We start from the raw sequence: 26056 nt of genomic DNA, 5'->3' as shown, positions 1-26056 counted from the left end.
AGTAGTATTTGTAGTGAACGGCAGGAATCTATTGATAAATTATGTAGGTTTTTACGAGCATATAGTAAAAAAAGTGTTAAACAAAAGATTAAGATGTTGCAAGGACTATACCCTTGCAGAGTGAGAAAAAATACTGGTTTGCAAGGTCATTCTCTGGCTTGTCCTTCTAGGAAAGTTTGTCAAAGTGTTTTTCACCATTTCAGGATGCTGGCAGTACATCATACTCAAATGCAGAAGTTAGTGAGAAGATTGTATTATGCGAAAAGTCCAGCACTAAAGTTAAATGAGTTGAACAGTGCTCTTTTGCGTGGCTCAGTATCAGATGTGAAGAAGGTTTGTGATGATATTGAGCTTTGTTACTTTGGTCCTCAGCAAGAGAGTGAAGAAACTGACACATTAGTAGAACAAAATGTTGAAGACAATGTAGAACCCGTAATTACAAAAAATGTTGAGGATGAAATCACAAAGTTTAAGGTAATTTCAGGTGAAAGACCAAATGTGTCTTGTATTTGTTGTCGGCGAAGTCACTATAAAAATTAGACTAGGGGTGTCAATTTGTATTTAACAAGTGAAATAGAAGATAATGATAAGTGGATGGAATTCACATCTTATTTGTATGTAGAGAATTGTTTTGATTTGGGATCTGAGCAGCGTATTTGCAAATATTGTTATAACAAATTAGACGAGAATAAAATGCCTGCTAGAGCTGTTCATAATAATCTAGAGTTGTTTGCTATTCCTCCAGAGCTGATAGATTTAAATACGTATGAGTCTGTTCTCATTCAATGTGTTCACCCGTTTCAGGCTATTGTTCGTATGGAGCCTAAAACAGGTAAATTACCTCCATCAGAGTTGCAAAGAGGATTGAAAGGAAGAGTTGTGTATTTACCGCTAGATTTAAGGAAACATATTGAAACTATTGGTGTAGACCATGCAGAAAATGAGCCACTAATCATTCTAGTTAATGGTGTTCCTACTAAGAATAAGAAAATCTGGCAAGAGTTAGTGGATGTTAGAAAAGTGCAAAAGGCATCATTGTATTTGTTAAAAAATAATGAGTACTATAGAAATGTGTTGGTAGGAGAAGAAGAAATAGATTTAGCAGAAGATACTGAAACATTAAGTGGACAAATATAAAAAGTGGACATGTCCAGATGTGAAGGAATCTATGAACATTACAGTGTACATCCACTTCATTCCAAAGAGGTGATGGGGAATAGGATTGAGTTGTTCCAAGTGAAAAAAGCAACAGGAAGTCCCATGAGTGTATGGGAAGAGAGCTTGGAAGCTCGTTGTTTCCCGAAGTCGTTTCCAACAGGAAAAGGTGGACGATATTATGAACGTCCTGTGCAGATTCCTGCATCTGAATATCGGACAACAAGATTATATGCAGAAGATCCAAGATTTCGACAATGTATCCCTTATATGTTTCATCTTCTGTTTGAAAGTGATTTGTCTGGACTTTCATATGCAGTACATCACATTTTAAAAACTGGAATGCATCTTCAAAATGTAACTGCAAAGGATTTTATGGATAAAGTGCATCAGAGAGATGATCATTTAGAATCTCAGTTGATTAATCTGATGGCATGTCAGCGTGGGACTAATGAATATTGGTACCGTCGTCATGGAGAACTGAAATGTATGCTACGGAACTTGGGAACTCCTACATGGTGCTGAGTATGCTTGGGATGATTTACTTGAATTTCTTCGAGAGGCAAATTCCAATATAAAAAATATTGAATACAAGACACCTGGAGAATTGTGCTCTTTGGATCCTGTTAATGTATGCAGATATTTCAATCATAGATTTGAAGCTATGATGTCTTTCATCTGCAATAAAAAGAATCCTCCTCTTGGAGAAGTTGTGGATTTCTTTCGGAGAAAGGAGTATCAAGCAAGAGGTGCTCCTCATATACATATGTTGTTATGGATCAAGGACGCCCCCAAATTTGGAACAGATTCAGATGAAACTGTTTTGTCTTTCATTGAAGATTATGCCACATGTGCTGTACCCAATAGCAGAGAACATAAAAACTTAAAACAACAAGTATTACGATTCCAAAGCCATCAATGTGGAAAATACTGTCGACGAAAGTACAAGTCAAAGGATAAGTTCTATACCAAATGTCGTTTTGGATTTCCACGTCCTGTATTATCCAAAGGAAGAGTGAACAGTTTTATGTCAGCTATGCGACATACCATCACAAGAAAGTCTCCGAAAAATACCTACAACTTAAGAAGCGAAGAATCAAAATACATAAATGACTACAATCCAGTTATTTTATCCATGTGGAATGCTAACATAGATATTCAGTATTTTGCGGACAATTCCATTGCTTTTGCTCGATATGTAACGTCCTACATTACTAAATCAGAAAAGTCTGAATTGAAAGAAATGTGGGAAGAGATTTCTCACGAGAAAACTCTAAGTAAGAAATTATACAGTTTCAGTTTGAAGATGTTATCGCATCGTGAAATTGGAGCATATGAATGTTCAGATCGGTTATCATCTGCAAGTGTATTTTCCAAAAGTAGAAGAATCATTTGGGTGAGTCTAGGTCTTGCAGGAATGCGAAATCGGGTACTGAAATCTGTTCAAGAAATTTAATATTTAGCAGAAAAAGAAAGTACAGATATTTTGAAAACAAATATGTTGGACACATATTACCCAAACAGAAGTCATCATCTTGAGAACATGTGTCTCTATGAAGTGCTGCAAAACTACACTTTTAAACGGAATACTACAGAAAACATCAATGATGGAAAATATGCAGTGATTGGTTCCGAAAGAAGTCTGGTGAAACAAAGGAAAGGAAATATCACAGGAAACTGAGTTGCGACACTGCTGACAAAAGGGAATTTTACTATTTAGCCCTTTTCCAAATGTTCAAACCATGGCGTTCAGAACTGGAATTATTTGGAGATTTTCAGAGCTATGAAGATTCATTTAATGCTTGTAAAGATAGCTTACAATGCAGTGCTTTTGCAAATTATGTGAAAATGTTGCATGATGAAATTGATCAAGAAGCTACAATTGCAGCTGAGATTGCTAGAGACAGTTCTTACGACAGTCAAAGTTCTGCTGCACTGAGTCAAGATCCACTTGGACAACCAATTGTTGAAAATGAAGCAGCAACTGCCATGAATGAGGTGGAAACAGCAATGTATCAAGCTCAAGAAGATGTAATAAAGTTAGGAAACTTGGAAGAACAACTAAATGTTGAACAGAAACAAATATATCAACAAGTGAAAGAGCAGATTGACCATGGATTACTTCATGAAAAGAAAAGTTTCTTAATTAAAGTAATCTCAAGATATCTGCAGAAAAAAACGGAGTCACATTTATCTTGTGTTGTCACTGCTCCAACTGCGTTGGCAGCAGATAACATTAAAGGAATTACTTTACATCGTTTACTAATGCTACCAGTAGAGCATGAGAGCAAATTGGAATACCACAAGCTATCTGGAGAAGCTTATTGTGAAGTTTCAAGAATCCTGAAGAAAATGAAACTTCTCATTATTGATGAGGTGAGCATGGTCTCAAACTTAATGCTTGCCTTTGTGCATTTAAGAATGCAGCAAATTCTTAAAACAGAGTATGACGTGTTATTTGGAGGAAAACACGTCATAATTTTTGGAGATCTATTGCAACTGACTCCGTTAAAAGGACAACCGGTATTTAAAACACTTGCACATGAAGATATCAGAAAGTCTCTTGGTAGTGTTGGTAATGTGAACATTTGGACTAATTTTGAATATAAAGAACTGACAACAAATATGCGACAGGCAAATGATGCTGAATATGGAAGTATTCTTCAAGATATAAGAATTGGAATTCTTACAAAACATGGCAAACAAGCTTTGGAAAGTCGATTACTTTACAATGTGTTTCCAAATGAAAATGTAGTTCCTGCAAAAGTGTACATGAAAATTGCTGAAAATAAATCAGTGATCTGTTTAATGCCAACACTGCGCGAGTGTTCCATATTCAACGAAGAACTATTGAAACTGGAAAATGAAGAAATTATAAAAATGGAAGCCATCGATAAAATAGAGCATGAAAGAATCAGTATTATTTTGACGGGAAAGTTGAAAACAAAACTGGATTCTTTAGAAAAAAAATATCTAAAACAGCTGGTTTAGAAAAGACACTATATGCGTGTGTAAACTGTCGGGTAATTTTAAGGCGTAATTTGGATGTAGAAAAAGGGTTAGTTAATGGCGCAATCGGTAATGTGGTGGATTTTGTTAATTATCAGAAAAAAGAAGGAATTGATTTTTTTAAAATTAAATTTGATCAGATTGAAGAAGTTAAAGAAATTGGTCGTTGTTCAGTTCGTTTTTTGATGGTTAAAGATTTATATGTCCGTAGGAAACTATTTCCATTTTCTCTGGCATATGCAGTGACTATTCATAAATCTCAAGGATTAAGTGTAGACAGTGCATTGGTGAACATTGGATCTACTGTATTTAAAGAGGGTATGGCATATGTTGCTTTGTCGCGAGTCAGAACATTATCTGGTTTGTTTTTGATTGATTTTGATGAGACAAAGGTTACTGCAGATGCAAACTGTGTAAAAGAGTATAATAGGTTAAGAAGGGCGTCTGCTCCAAATTTAGGTCAATATCCTGTATTTGAAAAGCGTATGGTTGGTCGAAAAATAAGGTTTGAGAATATCTGTTCTGAAGGTGTCGAGAAGGGAAAAGAACAAGAAATGTTGTAATTGTAAGTAAAAATAAATTGGACACTGTTGAAGAGATTGTTGGTTATCAGTTTGAAAATAGTTCAGGTGTCAACTGCTATGCTAATGTAGTGGTCTATGTTGTTTTTTATCTTGAAGGTTTGCAAGAACAAATTATGCAGAATCGGCAAAAAAGATTTTGTTCTCTGTTGCATTCTGTTTATGAAAAATTGACAACAGATACTAGTAAAACACAATCTGTTTCAGATGTTTGTAATCTTTTGGATGTGTGTTCTGGTTCTACACAATTTACACAAAATATCCAACAAGATGCTCAGGAATTTTTAATGTATATGCTTACCATTTTTGAAAATGAAGGTGTAGAAATAGAAAATATTTTTGGCCTTTCTTACAAATGGGAACATCATTGTGAAAATTGCATGTATACATGTACCACTAATGTAGACACTGAAAGATTTCTGTATTTAACATTACTAGACTGTAAATCAGTGTCTTTCAATAAATTAGTTAAAGGTGCAAATCAAAACATGGAGTGTAGCCAATGTAAATCAGAAATGTTATCCACATTATTTTTAACAAAATATGGACAATACATAATTTTAATGATGCAACGTTGTACAGCTGATGGAAGAAAATTGGATACTTTAATAAAGCAGTTTGTAGCAACACAACTATCAATATCAGAAAGGACTTTTGTAGCAATTGCAATAATTTTCCATGATGGTCCTTCTACCACATCTGGACATTACACTGCCTATCTAAAATGTGACAAAGGCTAGACACTTTGTAAGGATTCCAAGTTGGTTTTCAAACAACGTTTGCCTAGGGAATTACCAAATTCCTACCTAATATTTTTAAAGTCAATGTTTTAGGAAGATAATTCATTCTCTGAGGAATTTATTATTACAATTTAATAGGACTACCGTTGGACAATTTACATAAAAAGGAGTGAAAAAATACCATTTGGCCTCAAGGAAAGGTATATGTTTGAATTATGGACTTTTTTGTGCTCATTGACTCGGTGAATATTTTTAAGCGACAACATTTACAGTTTTTATAAGTTAAAGCTATAAAATTTTGTTAGCTATAAGCATTTCATATATGTGTGATTTGTATCTTGTGGTATTTTACTGAGAATAGCATGTTGGGTTTTTTTGAACAATCTTTTTGATTGTTTTTTTTTTTTGCCCGCTGTTAAGTGATGAGTACGATTGAAATCACTATTTCTAGTGAAATTCAATATATTCTGAGAACAGCAAAAAAGGCAAACAAATTACTTTGTTGAAATTATGCTGTGTTGTAAAAAATGTATTATTACATGTTATAACTATTCTTTCTTTTCTTTACAGATCCTAATTCCAATCAATTAAGCTTTATTCGACAATTGAGTCATAAAAGCACATTACAATCATATCAAAAAACAGTTAATAAATTATCTAAAAGTTTAAAATTACAATTAAATCTCTACACAATCATCGAATAAAATACTTAAAAGGCTATTAAGCCAGTCTAAAACCAATCCATCTTACATTTATATCAACATGGCACAGTTCAAGGGTCATACTGCTTTAGTTACCAACCAAGATTAATTACATCTGAGAGATGCTAAAGAATATGGGTATATTAAAAACAATTTGCATCTTGCTTCAGGGCTTTTAACCGTGTACCCCAAGCCCACCCCAAAAACTTAGCCACAGCTATACAGGTGGGCCGAGCAGAATCTGTGCATAAGATAGGCAGAGCTATAGCGTATCTTCTAATGCCCAAAAGTCTTCAAATGGGCTTTATCCAGATTTTTCGAGGTACTACATACATAGGACAAAAAAATAGTACATGTCCTACTGATTCACATACATCAACGCATCTATAGCACTTATCGTTTTTGCTATGTCGGCCCCCCCATCTAGAGGTGAATTCAGCAACGGGTAAAGTACCCACCCGTAATTGGAAATACAATTTACGATCGAGGTTTTTTTTCGATTATATCCCAATACCTCTCAAGGGATGGACAAACCTTTAGGTCGAGGAAACGACACGTTAGATGGGTAGAAAGACCTTGTGTAGTTTCCACCTTGAATACCCATTCCCAATATATTGTTTTCAACTTCTCCTTTGTTGGGAAAACAGCATTTGATGGGTCATTCCAGAGATCGATCAGGCCTATGCTACCAAGAAGAGATTTTATCCCACGCAACCAATGTATTTTGTGAAACAAATCACATTTTATTACATCCATAAGGCCACTCCTATAGTGGATGAGTTCATCTGTACACCAAAGCCGGCGCCAATAAAGTGTTGGACGAAGCTTCACAAGATATTCCAGTGGCTTTTTGCCAAGATCCAATAATAGAGGTCGCAGTGGCGTACTTGAAGGAAGATTTGTAATCTTGCGTAAAAACGCGTTCTCAAGCACCGTCAGGCTGTTCAAATTACCAAATCCCCAGAGCTCAGCCCCATATAAGCATGAGCTCAAAACCATCATCCCATAAACTTCCAACACTGGGGAGATCAGTTTTGTAAATGAGGTTTTAAATCTGGAGAGAAGCACACCTGATTTTTGTTTGTGTGTAAGTACAGCACGATCTAATTGGCAGCCCCATCGCATGTCTTTCTGCAATGTAATTCCCAAAAATGTAAATGAAGTAACCTGCTCCAGGGGTGAATTGTTCATATAAATCCTTCCCTTGTATGATTTATGTTCATTAAAAGACATGAGCTTGGTTTTTTCAGTATTGACTTCCAGGCCCCTCACTTTGCAGAACTCTTCAAAACACCCAAGTGCCTTTTGTAAACCACTTGGGGTCTTGGAGATAATCAGGGTATCATCCGCAAACATGAGGATGGGGACACGTGACCGTGCCAATACCGGTGCGTCGGTGGGATCAGCGAGAGGAAGTCGGCCGCCCCGTTGACAAAGAGCGAGAACAGGGTCGGTGCCAAGACGCACCCCTGTCGCACGCCCCTGCCAACCGGAAAATCCTCTGTCACCTCTCCCACACCCCCCAGCGGACCCGAGCGATATTACTCTCATGTAAGCGGATGATTACGGAAAGGAGTTCAGGTGCAATTCCCATTTCTCTCAAGACCTGCCAGAGCTTTCTACGTGGGACCAAATCAAAAGCCGCTTTTAGGTCGACAAATACCGCATATAAAGCACCCTTTCCTAAGACCACCGTCTTCCAATATAAAGTAACAAAACGGAAAACTTGGTCAATTGTACTTATCCGACGTCGGAAACCAGCTTGCATTGGGCTTAGGATTTCCCGGTCTTCTATCCATGTTAAGATCTCGTGTAGAAACAGACGACCAATGATCTTCTGTATTGAATCTATTAGGCTGATTGGCCTGTAGTTGCCAGCTACAGACTTATCCCCCTTTTTGAATACCGGGACAATTTCAGCTCCCTTCCATGAGGAAGGGATATCGGCTCCCTGGGCGATTGCATTAGCAAGACGTGTAATATAACTACACCAGAGGTGTCTATCACTAGTAAACACATCTGCTGGAATTCCATCCATGCCAGGTGCTCTACCCCCAGTCACTGTGTCTATGGCCCTTCCTACATCTATTGGTAAAAATATTGCCTTATCATAGTATACATGGCTAAATGTGTCACCAGAATTTTCTTCACAGGTTGCTGCATACTGTGGTTTAAAGTGCTCAACCCACGCATTCTGGGCCACATTATTCTGCGCTCTGGAACACCACCCCTATCCCATTTGTATATGTCCCAGAATTGCTTGCCATTCTTACGCCTGCAAGCATCAAGGAGATCCTTCCACTTTTCATTATCCCACATTTCCTTAGCCTCTTTCATTGTCTTCCTGTAGAATAACCTAGCAGACCTTACCAGTATTGAATCTTTCGTCTTGAGGGCACTACCAAGTTTAGCCCGGGCTTTCCTGCAGTCAAAATTGTACCATCCCTCGTTATTGTGGTGCTTGGTGTTTCTTTTTGAGATAGGTTTAACAAAATATTTTTTCAGACCCTCAAAAAGCCTGTTGTGAACTTCCACCACAGTCTGGCAGGAGTTCCAACCATCTACAGCTAAACCAGGTACCTGTAATGCACCAGTTACTTCTTCTTTAATCGCTGTCGTAATTTTTGAGTCTCCCACAATCCTACCCCACTTTAGATGACGCATATTACTAGACACAATTTGTTCGGGCTCAGAATTGCCTTGCTGGGATACTAAATTACCAAATAAGGACAAATTAAATACCGAGGCGAGTGGATGGTGATCAAAGCTTCACATGAACAAGCAAATAATCTATTCGGCTCGCAGTGCGGCCATTTTCAAAGGTGTTCTTTCCGAGTTTGTCTGACACACTTCTCCCATTGGCTGCCCTCAAATGATTGCCTATGCACAATCCTTTTCACTGGATTGCCGCCTCTGTCCACCTTTTCACGGGAGCAATCTCGAGGGTTGGAATACCCCATCTAGCGTCCTCCTCTGTTGTAAACTGTGATATATCGTGGCCCAAAGGCTCAAAGGAGGTATAAAAATCACCTGCTACTAGGGGTAAGGTGTTCAAGGGCAAAGAGTCTAATAAGTCTTCCAGTTCCTTTACAACCACAGACTTTTTGCCCCCCGGTAAGCCTCTTGCATACACATTGAACATTTCCAATTTAATCCTAGACTTGGAGACAATCCTTATTAATAGTATATCATCACTAATTCTTGCACCTTGGTTCACTTGCCACCCCAAATCCTGCCTTATCCATACAGTTAATTGGATGGGCGGCCTCTTGTGCTTTTTCATGCAGGGACATAAAAATTGAGGAAGCCATCACAGAACACAGGATCTATTGACCAAGTCTCTTGAAAGAGACACACATCATATTTTGTTATAAATCCCATCCATTCAAAAGAGGCAATTTTAGGACCTAAGCCTGCAATGTTCCAAGATATTATAGACAATGAACCATTCTCTCTATGTTTTCCCTTGTTGATATCTAGACTCAGCAATGGAGCGCCTAGACCATCCCTCTCGGGGTGAGCCAGTTTATCCATAATAAAAGTGCCCATGTTGGATTTGGTGCCATGCTCGCTGCCACCTCCAGCATCGCTTGGAGGGTGCAACGGACACCCCACCTCTTTCACCAAAGTTAATGGGCTTACCACCCCTGTCTGATTCAGGTCAGTTGTTTTTGACCCAACTAACGGATTTTGTTCATTGCCTGGTCTATCACCCACAACTATATTTAATTGGTCTCCACCTTTCTCAAGGAGGGTTTGGGTTGGTTGAATTGTTATGTTCCTATCACCAAAGTGGGCTGGCCGTCAATCACAATCTTCCAGCCCAGAGGACCTAACCGTCCCATTATATACATTAGACTCTCTGTTATTCGTGACACAATTAACAAAACCTCTATGTCCTTGGTCGTCTAGGATTGGCTGTTGATGTACACAATAAAAAAAGGACAAAGGCAAAGAAAGAATGATAGTACACGAATTTGATTTCTGCCAATTACAAATGTGTTCAACTGCCTTCCTGTCTCTGAAATTGATTATTATGCAATCTCCCACTATTGATTTGCTCTTGGGACCAACCCAGTCGACTCGTCTTGCAAACAAAATTTCGGCTGAAACGTGCTGGGGTAAGGGGCGATTTAAATTAAGCCAAAAAACGCACTTATTCTTTAATGCCCTGAAGTCCTCCCTTTTATCTGAGCCCAATGGTTTGACCCCTGCCAATATCACCACATAAGGTGTGGACTCAGGTGGGATGCGTATACTTTGGGATTTTCTTGCTACTGAAGTACTAAGTGCTTCCCTTCCCAATTGCGCAGCTGATGAACTTTCATTAGCTGTTACCCTCCCTGCCCTCACTGTGTTACATGCAAAACTCTTTTTAGTGACCCGGGTTTCCTGCCTCAGTATTGGGGAGCGGGCTTCTGCTGCAGTGGAAGTGGAAGTTGGGGCAACATTAGCAGTAGTAATGCATTTGTCAGACAATGTACCAGACGGTTTAACAGACGCCTGACAATTACTAACATTCTTTAAACGAGTCTGTGCTGATGCATGTGACAGTTCCAAACATACCAATCTGTTTTCTATTGCATCCAATCTGTCATAAATTGAAAGGCATGTTTTATAGCAGATTGATTCTATCTTTCAATAAAAAGTCATCTCCCAGGTCTGGTCGCAGCTCTTTAGATGGAATCAAGGGAGGGAATATTGTTCCGTCTCCGGGGCCTGGGGTGGGTTTTTCCATGGGGTCCATGGGGGCTGGAATCATCTCACTGGCGTTTACAGGATTGGTTCTCCTTGCCTCAGCATTTGTCCCTCCATTAGCCGTTTCCCCACGCTTCCTTTTAGGTCTCTGGCTCTTCGCATTCCCACTATTATTTGAGTTTAAGGTTTTCTCCTTGACATTAGTAGCAGAACGTGTCTTAACGCTCTGGGGCACGACGTCGGTTTGGATAAGGTTTGTTTGTCTCGCTTTTGGTCTAGTATTGAGATTAATTCCTTCAGAGTCTGGGAGGCAGTGAGAGGGCCCTTCATGTAACGAAGAACTATTTGCTACCTCTCGTCCCAGGAGGCTTACTTCATTGTCATCTCTCGGTGTTTTATGGTACACAGAGGAACGAACATAAGCCAATTGTCCCAGAGAAGAACGTTTATCAGCCAAGGATCCCAAAGACAAACGTTTCTCCGTGTAATCAATTTCCTTTTCCAAAAAAGATGAAACTCTCACCAAGAATTGATCTAATGTCCCAGCTATAGATTTTCGATCTCTGTCTGAAGCTGACGTCATAGTACTGCCGGTAATAATGACTGTTTCCTGTCCTTTATATTAACCGTATACAATACTGATGATTTTAAGTGCCACAGGGAGCAACTCTAATGTTACTAACCTTGACTAATCATGAAAGGGAGATGCCCCGTCCCGTCCTCAATCGGTCTCTAACGGGCTCAAACGGGCCAGCCCTTGGCCCGGGCTTCGCCCGGCGCATGTCCGCGTGCGTTCGAGCAGCGGAAGTGAGGATAGGCTTTGTAGTTGCGATGTGAAATCAGCTACAGGTGTGGAACGCCAAGCTCCCTGAGACATGTAGTCCTGGTCCCGCAGCACTCTCCACAAAACAGCGATGTGACTCCCGCGCCAGCGGAAGCGGCGAGGTCTCTTGTAATTGCGAGGTGAAATCCGCTACAGGTGTGGAACGCCAAGCCCCCTGGGACACATAGTCCTGGTCCTGCAGCACTCTCCACAAAACAGCGATGCAGATCCTAATTCTAAAATAAGCAGTTTACATCAATTTACATTGCAAAATAAATATGAAAAAAATGTATACCATTTTTAATTTCTATTACTGTGAAGGTAAGTTTAACTAAGTATTAATATGCAGAATAGTTAGATCTGCAAGAACCCACAAAGATTGAACAAGTTTTTAAAAACACTCTGTTTATACCTATGTAGTTTTGAAATCTCTCTGTTATCCGATATTATGTGACCTCCAAAAAAACAGATTTGAGTGGTTCATAATATTCCCCATTGTACCTATCGAAGGACCGCAATCATTTCAATCATTCTTGTTTGAGCATCTTTGCAGACAAAACTCTGTGCTTACCTTCTATCATTTGGAAGCAATTTTAAAACAGAAATATGTCACTTTTTGTAACATAGTTATTGCACAAGACACTCTTTCATATTTACAAAGAGAGGAAAAGGCGCTCTGTGTACTTTTTCTACTCCATGTAAATACAACCTCATCATACACACCACTTTGCGTTGAAAGGTTGTTCTATAAGTGTTGTTGTGCATGATTGCACTGAATACTCATAGAACAAGACACATCTCCAGATTTATCATAAATCATAATATGTGTGTGAATGCTGCACCATTCTCTAATTGGTGTACCAAAGCACAACATTGTTTTCTTTTCTCCTCATTTTTAAATCTTCAATGCATGCTAAAATGTTCAGCATACATTGAAGGAGAAAAATGCGTTTACTGATTGTTTTTGTGCAGGAAGGTATGTCGTTCTGCACAAAAACAAACAGCACATGACACAGATATCCTTCCACTATGGTGCAAGGGTGCCTGTGTCACCACATGGCTGCAATTTAAGCAGCCGTGCAAAGAGAAGCATAGATGTGCAACATATTTATGTACATATGTTGCATCCCTGTGCTTCAGAAGTACTACAGCACACTGCAGTTAAAGAGGTTACTGTGTGATGCTGCAGCACTTCCTCATAGTTCTGCACTTATACATGCACCATACGCTATTAATGCATTCATTCAGTCAATTACGTTCTACACATACATTCATCTAAACTTTCACACACCAACAAACAAATATAGCTCTTTTTTTAAACCAGGAATGGTGACTCTCTTGCTTGCGGCAGATTAGATCAATAGACTGCTCCCCGTAGCATAAAATAGCATTGCATTTTATGCAGAGCACTTTCAAGTATTGGAACTGCGGACGGATATCCACATTTTGTGCAGAAGGATCCACCCTTGAAGTGCTTGGCTGCGATGAATCCGAAGGAGTAGGAAGAAATCACGTTCTGCGGCATTCCTCCCGAGCAAGGTTTACCGGATGGAGGGTTCTCAGATGCTTCATCAGGAATATTTTTTGTTTGGATCCCCATGGGACAGCACTCTCTGGCAGATCTTGCAGGTCACCAAGGTGGCATTGGTCTTTGTTTGCCCCTCAGGATACTTGAAAAATTTCCACAATACAGATAAAAAACATGGTGTGCATGCTGGCTCTTCCAAACAATCACCCTCAGATGAATGAGGAGATCCAGGAGATGCCTGCTGCCCTGAAGCCATTGTTTCTTAAGAAAAAAGTTTGAGCTAAGTGAAACCTTAGTCAAAAAAGCTCTTCTCTGCAAAGAGATGCTCCACCAAAGAAGGTCAAAGAAGAATGATTGAAATGGGTGGGGTCTTTCAATAGTTAGAACAGGAAGTGTAATGAACCAATCAAATCTCTTTTTTTCAGGTCACATGGGATACGCGCACCATGCGCTTACGCAGCACGCACCCAGCGCACATCCGCGAAATTGAATTTAAAAGGAAAATAGGATTAGATGTAAAAATATATTACTTTTATGAGTAGTTTAGAGTTTTTCTTCAATTAATATTCACATGAAATACATATATATATGTTTTTTTAAATGTTAAATATTTCGTGTGATTCGCGCGCCCACCGCGTCTTGCACGCACATGACGCATCGCGGAAGTGGGCAAGCGTCGCGTAACGTGCATCGTACGTGTCGCGTATAGGCTTGGAGTCGCGTACCGGTCGCATTGCAATCGCGCACCAAACACGTACCCAACGCTTACCGTACGCGGATGCTTTCGCGTAGGGATCGAGAATGGTGCGCATAGGGTGCGCGTGTCCCAAAAAAATGCACACAAAAAAAAAGTTTTGAAAATATCGTTTAAAAATTATTTTAAAAAATATACAAATATATTTTAAAACATTAACAATTTTTTTTTAAAAACCCAATAAAAGCAAACAATATTTTTTAATTTTTAAAAGAATTAATTGAAAAAATAAGATAAAAAAAGGTGATAAAAAAGTATTTTAGAAAAACATAATTAAAGGAATTGACACACTGAAATTGAAAATTTTAGAAATTCAATGAAAATCATTAAACATCATAGCTTTAGAGATACATTATAGATAGGAATTAGCATTTAAAAAACCTTTGAAATTCACTGAAGAAACCATAGGTTTCATGCACGTTATAGTTAGGCATTGTAATTTAAAAAACCTTAGAAATTCACTGAAAAAAACATAAGTTTCAGGGGTGTCATAGTTAGCTGGACATTTCCCTCGTACAAAACCCTAGAAATTCCCCCGTTATAGTTAGTTCAGCTAACTATAACTCGCGTGCCCCTGCAATGCACTGCTGATGACGTCACATATTCCATCACTCATGACATCGTCAGTGAGATAACTGATGACATCACTGATGACATCTCAAATGATTAATGCTGGAGTGCATAGGTACTGCTCTGGGGATTGTAGCAGTCAATATATTAGTGCCTGGGCCAATGCATGAGTACATGGGTAGTGACTAGGGGTGGGCGGAATTTGCGGAATTAACTTCCGCAAATTATCGCGAGAATGCAGAAAATCTCCGCAAACACGCCGGAAATATCGTGAAGATGCGGAAGTTTTTTTGCCGCCTGTTCGCGGTATTTTTTGCGTGTTCGCGGGTCGCCAACTTACCCATGCGGTCGCTCACGGGCGCGGCCATCTTGTTTTCACTTGTCCCGCCCTCTGGCGTTGTTTACTTCCTGTTCCGGGTCGCGCAATGCATGTTCGCGGTCGATATTTCCTGTTCGCGATCGCTTTTACTTGATCGCGTTGCTTTTTGCTTGCTCAGGGGGAAAATATTGCGCGAACTTGCGCACGTGGTCGCAACGGGCGCGGCCATCTTGTTTTCCACTCTATTGCATGGTTCTGGGGCCTGATTTTCAATCCTCCCTAAATCTTTTCAATCCTTTGTTTATAGCCACTTTTTTTGGATCTTTATTACTTATTATTTCTCTAACTATTTTCCTGCCTCTATATTTTTGGTTTTTGTGTACTTTTTTTTTGTTTTTTAGCTACTTTTTCTCTTTGTATTGCCCGCTATTTATTTCCTTTACTCCTTTATTTATTTTACCTTTTCTTTCCCGCCCCGTCCCCAGAACCATGTCCAAGGGCAGGGCTGTTCGCCGGCGCAGCCAGAGCCGCGACCGCCTTCCTTGCGGAAGGCGGCGCCCACAAGGGGTGCATGCACGGGCCTTATTTGGGGAGGCGGAGTTGGCTGCACTAATTTTCTTTGTGCAGCGCCACCTCCCCTCAACCCTGGCAGCAGGTGGCAGGCCTGGGTCCGGGTACGGCCTCCGGGAGCGTCGGCAGCGGTGGGGGAAGGTGCGCCGGGCAGTGTCGCGCATCTCTGGGGTCCGGCGCACCCAGGCACAGCTGACGCACCGGTGGTCCGACATCCTGGACCGTGAGCAGGACCTGCTGGACCTGCTAGGAGTGGAGGTCCCGGGGCTTGGTGAGTACCTATTTAATTATTACAACTTTGTGTCTGTTCTTCTGCTCTATGTTATATATTGCGAATATCTTTTTTTCCTTCCAACCAGCTAGAATGTTGCTGCTTGCAATACATTCCAGGTTAATAACGTTTAAAAGTCTTCTGTGATTATGACACAGGTGCTCTTCTGCGCTACTACTAATCTTACTTGTTTGCAGCTTTGCGTTTGCGCTTGCTTAGCGTGATTCTTTACGAGTTTATTTTAGAGAAATTAAGTTACGTAATGCTACAGTGACTCACGTCCACTCATTACTTTGTCCTGTCACTAATAGATAGGGGCGGATTGATACATAGGTTTAGGTACTTTGTATGAGCTTCTAATTGTTTAGTGGTATGCGTGATGCCCCCCTCACTCAGTTACGTGACGTGCTGCTAGTACGCCAGTCTTTAGAACCTTTCTAGTTTGTTCAATGAGTGGAGGTAGGCTTTGCAGTTACTTAGCAGTAGCAGATCAGCATCAATCAAACCAAAATTTGGTGTATACAAAAAATGTAGTCATGTTCATGTGTCCTCCATGATTGGATCATACACATTGTTGAGGAATACAGTGGAAATGCATACTTAATGTACAATTGGCATGCCTGGAATAGGTGGGCTAGGTTGGGTGGCCGTTGTACTAATACTTAGGCTTACTTGTAACTTAGTTTTCTGGAATCAGAATGGAAGAATGGATTACTGTTGATAAATAGTAACTTAAGTAGTCGAACTGCGAATCCCCCGATATTACATGTTGACCAGATGAGATCGGTCAATGTAGTTATTGCAATTGTTTACATATGTGTTTTTTGACCGTTGTTGAAAAATATTGTATTTGCTTAAGTTGACACCATCCATCAATGTTTGTCTCTTTCTTATATCTTTCCTGTTCATCAGCACCCAGGGGCAGACGGGCAGGGACTGGGCAGTCGGCGGGACAGGAACACCACCAGGAGGACACCGCTGAGGGCTCCTCTGCTGGCCCCAGTAAGTCTTCTTGTTTTTAATAATATTTCTTATTCCATAACTTTTACTGCCCCATTTCTCCCGAACTATAGTGTGTTTCCAAATGCTATTTTTTTACCACCAATTATCCTTCGATCTGTACGGTTTCAAAAAGCTTATCCCTGCCTCCGCTATGATGACTGAGTACTACTACATACTATCAGTCTGTCTGTCTGTACTGTAGTAGCTAGTCTTGCCCAGTTGGCCAGTGCCACTCTTTGTGAAAGGTTGTAATATAAAACTCATATTCACCAGTAGCTCGTACAATCCGTTGGGTCGTTGTCTTGTACTACTTTTTACTCTTGTTGATGTTTAGGCTTTGAAAATTCACAGCAACAGCCCTACCAGATTTCTTAATATTTTGATATGATTCCCTATAGGACATACAACTGTTGTAGGGATCTTGCACATACATTTGCACCAGAAAATAGGATGTTGGTGATGGTAGGTTGGACCTTCCTTGCACACCTCAATCAGAAATTCCGCACCCACCACAATTCCACTGCTTGACTATAGTACTGTCTTGTCATACCTATTAGGTCTCGGAACCCTCCCCCCAAGATAACCAACAAGTAGACAACCCAGAACATTAACACACCCAACCTCTGTCGTGGAAGCAATTCACATGCACACCCTTACTTTAATTTGCTCACTCGTGTAAGTTAGTCCACTCCACACCAAATACCACAAAGTCTATGTAAGTTTAAAATTTTTATTTCAATTTGAGAAGGTCTGTACACTGTTTTCTTAGCAGCACCAACCGGCAAATCAATAACATTAAAACAATATACATTGTTACACTTATACAGTTGGGAATTAAATCATGATAACTGAAGTGGTGGAAGGCAGCACCACCATCCCATAGCAATTTAGTTTATATACATTTATAAATGAAGATGTGAGTGAAGGGACCCCTCACCTCAGAAGAACCTAGTACTGGTAGTTGGTGCATCGTTCAGAAGCTCTGGTTCATAGAAGCGAATCTTGCGTCTGTAATGCGAAAAAAGAAATGGTGTGCGTTAGTATATTGCAACTTGCAAGCATTTCTCAGCCGTGCCAAAAAGTGTAGCATCTATGGATAAGCAATATGGACTAACAGTAACAGTAGTACACCAGTTCTTCCTAAAAAAGTGGCTTGTTAATGTTTGTTGACCGCCTGTACGCAGCGCGTAGACTAGACAGTAGCAGTGTGAGGCAGGTCATGTGGGCTCAAAGGTGTCTTAAGAAGCTGCAAGGTAAAGGTAACGTCACATGTGCATGGCTAGGGCTAATCAAGCAAATGCTACAATGATCATATAACTTAGTGTCTACTCTACTACTACCTGATTTGTACTAGTGATTTATGTTAGTATTAACTCATTTTTCAACCTTGCTACTGATCAATAGGGGGGAGGTGTATATGTTGCCTAATAAATGTGTAATGTTTTCTAGGCGCACTACCGACCACCATTGCTGGGGCCAGCGAAGGCGACGCAGAGGGCGAGGATGCGGCAGTTGCAGATAGCAACGGAGGGGGAGTGGCAGCACCAGTGGCAGGCGGTGGTAAGTTAGATTCATAATCTTTAACTATTGTTGAACTTGACAGCACACTCACTGCAAAGGTGTACTGTATGTATATGTATACTGTACAGTTGTGAATTAGGGCCCCATTAGGATGGTGGGCGTATTGCCCCCGCCGGGCTGGCTGGAATTCACTGCCGTCACAGCAGGGGCAAACCTCCCGCCATCCCTGTAGAAAATATTCAGACATGTCTAGGCGTAAAAGGGTTCAATATGGCGGTGGTGTCTCTCTCACCACACCGGCAGCCATATAATCTGCATTTTGGAATGCCTTTGCGTGGCGGCATTACCGTCCGCCACGGAAAGGCATGCACACATTGCAGAGTATGCTTGGGGGCCCCCATGGAGGGTACCTACCGATGCTATGGTACCCCCCCGACTTTCAAAGCAAAACGTGACAGGCTCCGTGCGAGGCCCGTCATGTTGTGCTTGGAAAAGCAGCACAACATTTTAGCATTGCTTTCAGCAAAGCCAACCAGAATTTAAATTTAAAATAACAGGGTGCGCCCGCCACTGTGCCGGGCGCATCATCCTAATTAATTGTCCCCACGGGACCCCCACCCTTTTTAGCAGTCGGATGGCGGGCGGACAAAGTCCGCCCGCTATCCGATGTCGTAAGTAAGTATGAGTTCTTGGGGACGTTTGAAGAGTGAACTAGAAGACTAGAATTCCCTTTAATTGGTATAGGACTAGGAGCCGGAGTATTGAGTAACCAATGTCCTCATCTATCTGATTTCAACTCCGCTTTGAAAGTTTTATGGAGAAGAGCACCTGGTGCACTGTTCAACTAAAAAGTGTAAGACAGGTGGAAGGAAGAAGGACGGGCGACATTTAAAATGTTATGTACTACTGTGCTTTATTTTATAGTGCTACTCTACCATGCCACTATGTGTATAAATAATTACCTTGTCCTACTGTTTTATTAAGACTATATTTTACAATTGTCTTGTTTTTTTCTTTTTGATACACAGCAACTCAGGAAGTCAACCGTAAGGAGTTGGCCGCCAAGGCACGGCGCCGGAAGCTGGAGGCAATCCAGCAGGAATACCGGCGGCTGGTGGTCCTAGCCGAGGAGGAGGAGGAGGCTGCTGCAGCTACTGAAGGCTCCTCCATTGCCCCGGGCCCCAGCCACCGCCCTCCAGCGGTACGGCGCCACCGCCGGGCGGCTGCCCGCCGCCACCGTGCCATCTCCGGTGCCCCCCCCACTGTGGCTGCAACTGCCGCGGCCTTAGACGCCGCGTCGCCCATTTAGAGGACCAGATTCGTGTCCTCCTCCAGTCCCGCCCCACCAGTTAGTCCCTGTCACTGCCCCTTTTTTAATTCCTGTTCGTTCTTCTCGTTTGGGCGTTCTCTATTTCTATGGACAGTCGTTGGGGTTAGGGAGGTGGGTGGGTTAGCTTTTGTGGGTTTAGTTTATTTGTTAGGGTCAATTAAATAGATTTGTTACATGCAATGTTGTTAATGTTTTGTAGGTGGGGTAACTGTTTTACATCACACTGTTTCTTTGCTGGTGCATGGCCGCCCATAGCGTGTGTTTGATTTCAATAATTTGCTGACTGTATAAGACACAAACAGATAGATGCGACACACCTCACTCATTGACTGGTCCTACTATGCATTCCTTGGAGTGGTGTTTGAAACTGACATCATTGACAACATGTCCATTATTGATTCTGCCTCCCCCAAACTTCTCTCTTACCGGTGCTTGATGTTTATGTCCAACTGTGGCACAGCACTGGCTGCATGGTGAAGATGGTTTCCTTTTTCATACATGCCATGATTGAGGTGGTGGTGGTAGTATAGTAGTAGTAGTATACACTGGCAGGGTGGCAGCATTTCCAAAAAAAGAAAAGGAGATCGTCAATCGCCTTTGAGAGACTGTTAGAGGAGTAGTTGAATGAAGTACATCACAGAATTTACCGAGCAACAATTATATGCTCAAATATTTGACAAAAAAACTGAATGCTGGTTATTATGAGGATAGCCTACTAGACAGAGTTACAAACTATAGTTTTGTCGACTTGGCTATGCCTACAGTCTAACAGTTAGTGCTGTATATGAGGAATGACAACAAACAAATCCAATCAATGCCGGCAATTCATGCTGAGGTATATGTTCCTTTGTTAAATAAAATAACCTGTGAAATATCCTACTCATGGGTGGGCAAGCAGAAGAAGATCATCGCTCTGCATTGAAATTGAAGTAGTGTTGCTTTCACCACATCCGCCCCAGCAAGTGTGTGATTAAGTATTGGTGTACATTTAATTTAGTTACACCTCGACAATAAGTCACACAGCCCGGGGGAAGAGGGTTAGGGTCCGTTGATTGGATGGGAAGGGGGATTTTGGGAAAGGTTTGACATAGAAAAACAGTATGCATACATAGACAAACAAACGACAATCATTGAAGACTACCATACCATATCCATTCCATATGTTAAGGTATAAAAAAGGAAATGCATGCATGATGAGACCCGGATTACATACACTTCTATTTCTTGTTCTGTTCCGGCCTTAATACTTTAACAGATAGCAAATAGAAATTTTAAATATTGGTAGTGAAGAATCGTAAACACAGAGCAAACGTAATGATGATTGATAATAACAACTCCAAGAACACACTGTTGTAAAGAATGTATACAAGATATTAATCAAATTATTTAAAAGAAGTGAAAAGTGGATACTGTTACTGTCTTATCCTGGTCAAAAATGTGGACTGGTTTTTTGCATCTCGGCATTCCTCTTGCTCCTCTCGTCCATCATTCTTGGGTGTGTCGCCTCACCACTCGCCACTGCCCGGCTGGAATAAAAAGGTGATTGATTGGTAAGGTAATTAATATGCATTGTAATGTTTTACAAAGTTTTGGACAAGGCCCGGCCTGTAATTTTAGATTGAAAACCAAAGGGGATATTCAGAAAGAAAGTGAAAACAAATGCACAAGTGATGGTGTAGTGCAACAAGAACACTTTCCGAGGTGGCATGTAAGCATATGCATCATCTCTACTGTAGTCTGTTTCCAGCATAGACCTTCAACAGTAACAGGAGAGATCAGGCCCACAGTGCTTACCATTAGCACATCCTACGTTAACACTTTAGAGTCCTTTTTTTTTTTCTCTCAAAGAGTTGGACAAACGCAAAGCACATTATCCATTCCAGACATAGCATTTTACAGTTAAAGTTAGTAAAATCAATGCACTGCAGTCATCCCACCGCTACACTCTATTCAACTTCTACACAGACATTTGGGTGTGCTGTGGTTGTTGTTCACGTGTTTACCTTTAGGCTTTTCCGTTTTATGCCACTCATGAAACATCCTCCTGACTTCATCATCAGCTCTGATACTTCTACTGACTGAAGATCGGCCTGCAGTACAAGTGTAATTTTTATAACACAACAAGAGTAGAAATATAAATATTACTGACTTGAGTCATTCTTTATTGTGTACAGAAAGATAGATTACCACTAGTACACTTTGACATCACTTTGTGCACAACAAACAACGCAAACACAAAGACCAATAGCTCAGAGTCAGGTGTCCAATGCATGCCATTAATTATCATCATTTATTACCTGTTCCTTCTCATCTTAAGTTAACGGGCCGTCTCTTTCGCCATCATCATGACGGACGGTGCTGTTAAGTCACAGTCATTTGCATTGCGCAGATTAAGTGAGTCCCCTCCCTGTATTGAATTAAAAGCAATGTATCACCAAGATGCAGGAGAAGTACACATTTCTTGTTTGCCAGAAGAGGAAAATTAGTAATTACTAGTGTGTTCTGTAGAAAGTTGATTAGTGGCAGTGCACAATTACATCAATTCATGCGCAACACACCACAAAATCTACATCATTCAGTCTGCTATTCTGCGGCCAATGCATGGCATCAATCATTACCTGTTGCATCTCATCTCGTTAACGCTGCAGGCCGTCTCTTTCGCCATCATCATGATGGACGGTGCTGTTAAGTCACAGTCATTTGCATTGCGCAGATTGAGTGAGTCCCCTTCCTGTATTGAATTAAAAGCAATGTATCACCAAGATGCAGGAGAGAAGTACACATTTCTTGTTTGCCAGAAGGGGAAAATTAGTAATTACTAGTGTGTTCTGTAGAAAGTTGATTAGTGGCAGTGCACAATTACATCAATTCATGCGCAACACACCACAAAATCTACATCATTCAGTCTGCTATTCTGCGGCCAATGCATGGCATCAATCATTACCTGTTGCATCTCATCTCGTTAACGCTGCAGGCCGTCTCTTTCGCCATCATCATGATGGACGGTGCTGTTAAGTCACAGTCATTTGCATTGCGCAGATTGAGTGAGTCCCCTTCCTGTATTGAATTAAAAGCAATGTATCACCAAGATGCAGGAGAAGTACACATATCTTGTTTGCCAGAAGAGGAAAATTAGTGTGTTCTGTAGAATGTTGATTAGTGGCAGTGCACAATTACATCAATTCATTCATGCGCAACACACACAACAAAATCTACATCACTCAGTCTGCTTTTCTGCGGACAATGCATGGCATCAATCATTACCTGTTGCATCTTATTTTCAGTTAATGGCCAGTCTCTCTCGGCTCTGAAGGAGGATAGCTATAGAAGTCATCAGATTCATGGTCCACTTGTTTTGGAAGGACGAGGAAAGTTTGAATTTGTTGTTACCATCATCCAATCATCATTCATGAGGGAAATGGAATTGACCAGGAGATGCAGTATGATTGAGCGGAGGAGCTGGATTCTGAGGACTGTAGTGTCAAATGGCAGACACCTGAAACTTGTATCTTAAATTAGAAGATTAGAAGACGGTGATAATGCATTGGTTGCGATTCACAAGTTTATAACCGGAACAACAGACACAAACAAAGGGGGAAAAAAGGGAGGAAGACAGTAAGTGCGAGCCTAATTGTCAGGGAAGTATAGCTCGTCCTCAAACTCTGGGGGATCTTCCAGTAGTAGGTAATCATCTGACACAATACTTCCGTCACCTGAGCCGCTGTCCTCATCTTCCTCTGTTGATTCATGCATTGTGTAATTCGGTGGTATGAAGTGCTGATTCATTTTGATCATTGTTAACCTCTCCACGTTTTTGGGAGATAGACTGGTCCTTCTCAAGGTTACAATGGAACCTGCAGCACTGAAAACACGTTCGGAAGAGACACTTGCGACAGGGCAAGCCAGATAGCTTATCGCCAGCCTGCTGAGCTGTGGCCATTCAGACCTTTTCCTATGCCAATACTGCACTGGGTTTTGATCAACGTACACCTCTGTTGGGTCGTCCAGATAGGCCTGGACCATCCGCTCAATGTTCAGGGTTGCTGCTGGTAAGCTTTTGTGCTGTTTTTTCTGTGCATCAGCACTGTGCTTAAGGCCCATCTTTACATACCAATCTGATAATGATTGTACTCGTCCGAATGATCCAGTTATTGTTTTTGTAGTCAATGGTGATGGTGAGTGTTGCGATTGTGAGCCAACCGCACTGCCCTCAGCCGACGAAGTTGCACTTGATTCTGCATGGCCTGCTTCAGTATCAGTACTTGTTGTGGGTTGATGTGGCGGGCTTTTAATTAGCAGCCCTTCGTTTTCAAACTTGATGGCTGCTTCAGCTATACAACTTTTGTAGCGGGCAACATCAGTGTCGGAAAAAGAACGGAATAGTCCTAATTTTGCACGTGGATCCAGAATTGTGGCACAAATGTAATGTTCTTGTGACAACATTTTATTTTGTATCCTTACATTTTCTGATAAGCGCCTGGATAAGCTCTCCACCAAGTCACGGGCTTGCCTTCTGTCCTCTACACCTTTGTAGGATTCAGACACATTATTCAGCTCATGCTCTAGCATTTGCAACAATGGGATAGCTTGGCCCATTGTACAGTCCTCCTTGCTGACTTCACGTGTGAAGACCTCAAAAGGAGACAGCATCTCAGTCAGGCATTGAATTAGGGTCCATTGCTCCCTCTGAAGGGTCATGCCTTTAACACTAGCATCACTGCTTCTGTACCAGACATAATCATTGAGTGACCTGTGCTGTTCGTACAGACGATCAAGCATGTAATACGTTGAGTTCCAACGTGTTGCCACCTCCTGGATGAGTGCCTTGACTGGCACCCTACGCTCACGTTGGAGGATCCTCAGCTGCTTCCGAGCTTTAAAAGAATGGCTGAAATGAGTGCATATTCTTCGGCAGATGGACAGTAAATTGCTTACTATGGGTTCTTTTTTCAGAAAGTCTTGCACTATAATGTTTATGCAGTGTGCCAAACACGGAACCCTGAAATAGAAACCAAGTTCCATGGCCTTAAGTACATTACTGCCATTGTCTGTGGCAACAAAACCAATACCAAGCCCTCTGGGCTGCAGCCATTCCAAAACCTTGGTGCGAAACTCTTCTAAAATGTTTTCAGCCGTATGAGATTTCTCCATGGCGAACATGGCTACAGTTGCATGTTTCCGAGTACCTTCAAAAATCGCAGCTGTGTCAACAACACCTCGTGCAGATAGTTGATCTTTAACCCCCACAAAAGAGATCCAGTGTGCAGTGATACACATGTAATCTGTGGCTTGGCAACTGGTCCACATGTCTGTTGTCAGGTGGATATTGTGCACAGCACTCTTCTGCAAAGCTTGTCCAACCAATTCCAGCACATCATGATGTAGTGCCGGAACAGCAATTCTTGCGAAATAGGACCGGCTTGGAACTTTCCATTTCGGGCAGATGGCAGACACAAATTCAAGGAAACCCACCCCTTCCACAAATGAAAAAGGAAGAAGGTCCAGCGCTAACATTTTAGCCAGCTTCGCATTGCACAATCGTGCCGTTGGGTGGTTGCGTTGGAACTGCCCCTCCAACCTAAACATGCTGTCAATGGTAGGCTGGCTTACTTTCCTTAGTGGTGCCATTAACCCACTAAGGCTCAACGACACAGATTGTCTCATTGAGGTACTCGCCGGTCGCCTTGGTGTCTCACCCACACTCTGAGTATGGCTCTTACTGCGGTGCCACTCTGATGTTACTGAGGAGGATGTGGGCGTTACCACTGCAGTGACTGCACTACTGGAGACAGGGCTAGAAATGCCTCCCTGTTCTTCACCTGCCACCACAATAATATCGCTCCCTGATTCCTGACCAACTTCAAAGGGTTTAGTTTTCCTACTTTCTTTTAACTTAAGTAGGTGATCCTCCCACACAATAGTGTGGTGTATTCTGAGATGACTTGCTTGTCCTCCGGTACCATAGTTTGTACCAAGCTTACCACGCCGAACACCTTGCCGACAAATTGCGCATATAGCAACGTTCTCCTCCTTGGCGCTAACAGAAAAGAAGTCCCAAACTGGGGAGGAGAACTTTCTGGCACTGCTGGATGTGCCACTTTCAACACCAGATGAACTTGAGGGGGTGCTTGAAAATATGTGACCCTGTCCACCTACAATGTGACTTTTACTACCACTTCCTACTGAGGTGGTTGAGCTGGATGTAGGTCCCTGCCGGGCCTTGGAAAATATGGCAGCTGGAGGTAGTGGTGGTGTAACCTGTGTTGGTGAGATCCGTGCTACATCCCGCTCAGTAGCAGCCTTTCTGGATAGGGTTAGAATGTCGGTCTCCAATCCCTTTGGGGCGGGAGTAATGTGCGTGATGACTGGCTCGTCTTCATCAACATCATCACCCCCCTCTTCTACATCTACCTCCATAACTCTAAGTTTTTCTGGGACCTTCCTTTTCAGAAGCAATGTCTTGTGGCGTACTTCACTCTCAGAC

This window comes from Triturus cristatus, chromosome 2_1 (assembly GCF_964204655.1).
Source record: "Triturus cristatus chromosome 2_1, aTriCri1.1, whole genome shotgun sequence".
In the NCBI taxonomy this organism is placed as follows: domain Eukaryota; kingdom Metazoa; phylum Chordata; class Amphibia; order Caudata; family Salamandridae; genus Triturus; species Triturus cristatus.
This window is presented reverse-complemented; position numbering follows the sequence as displayed.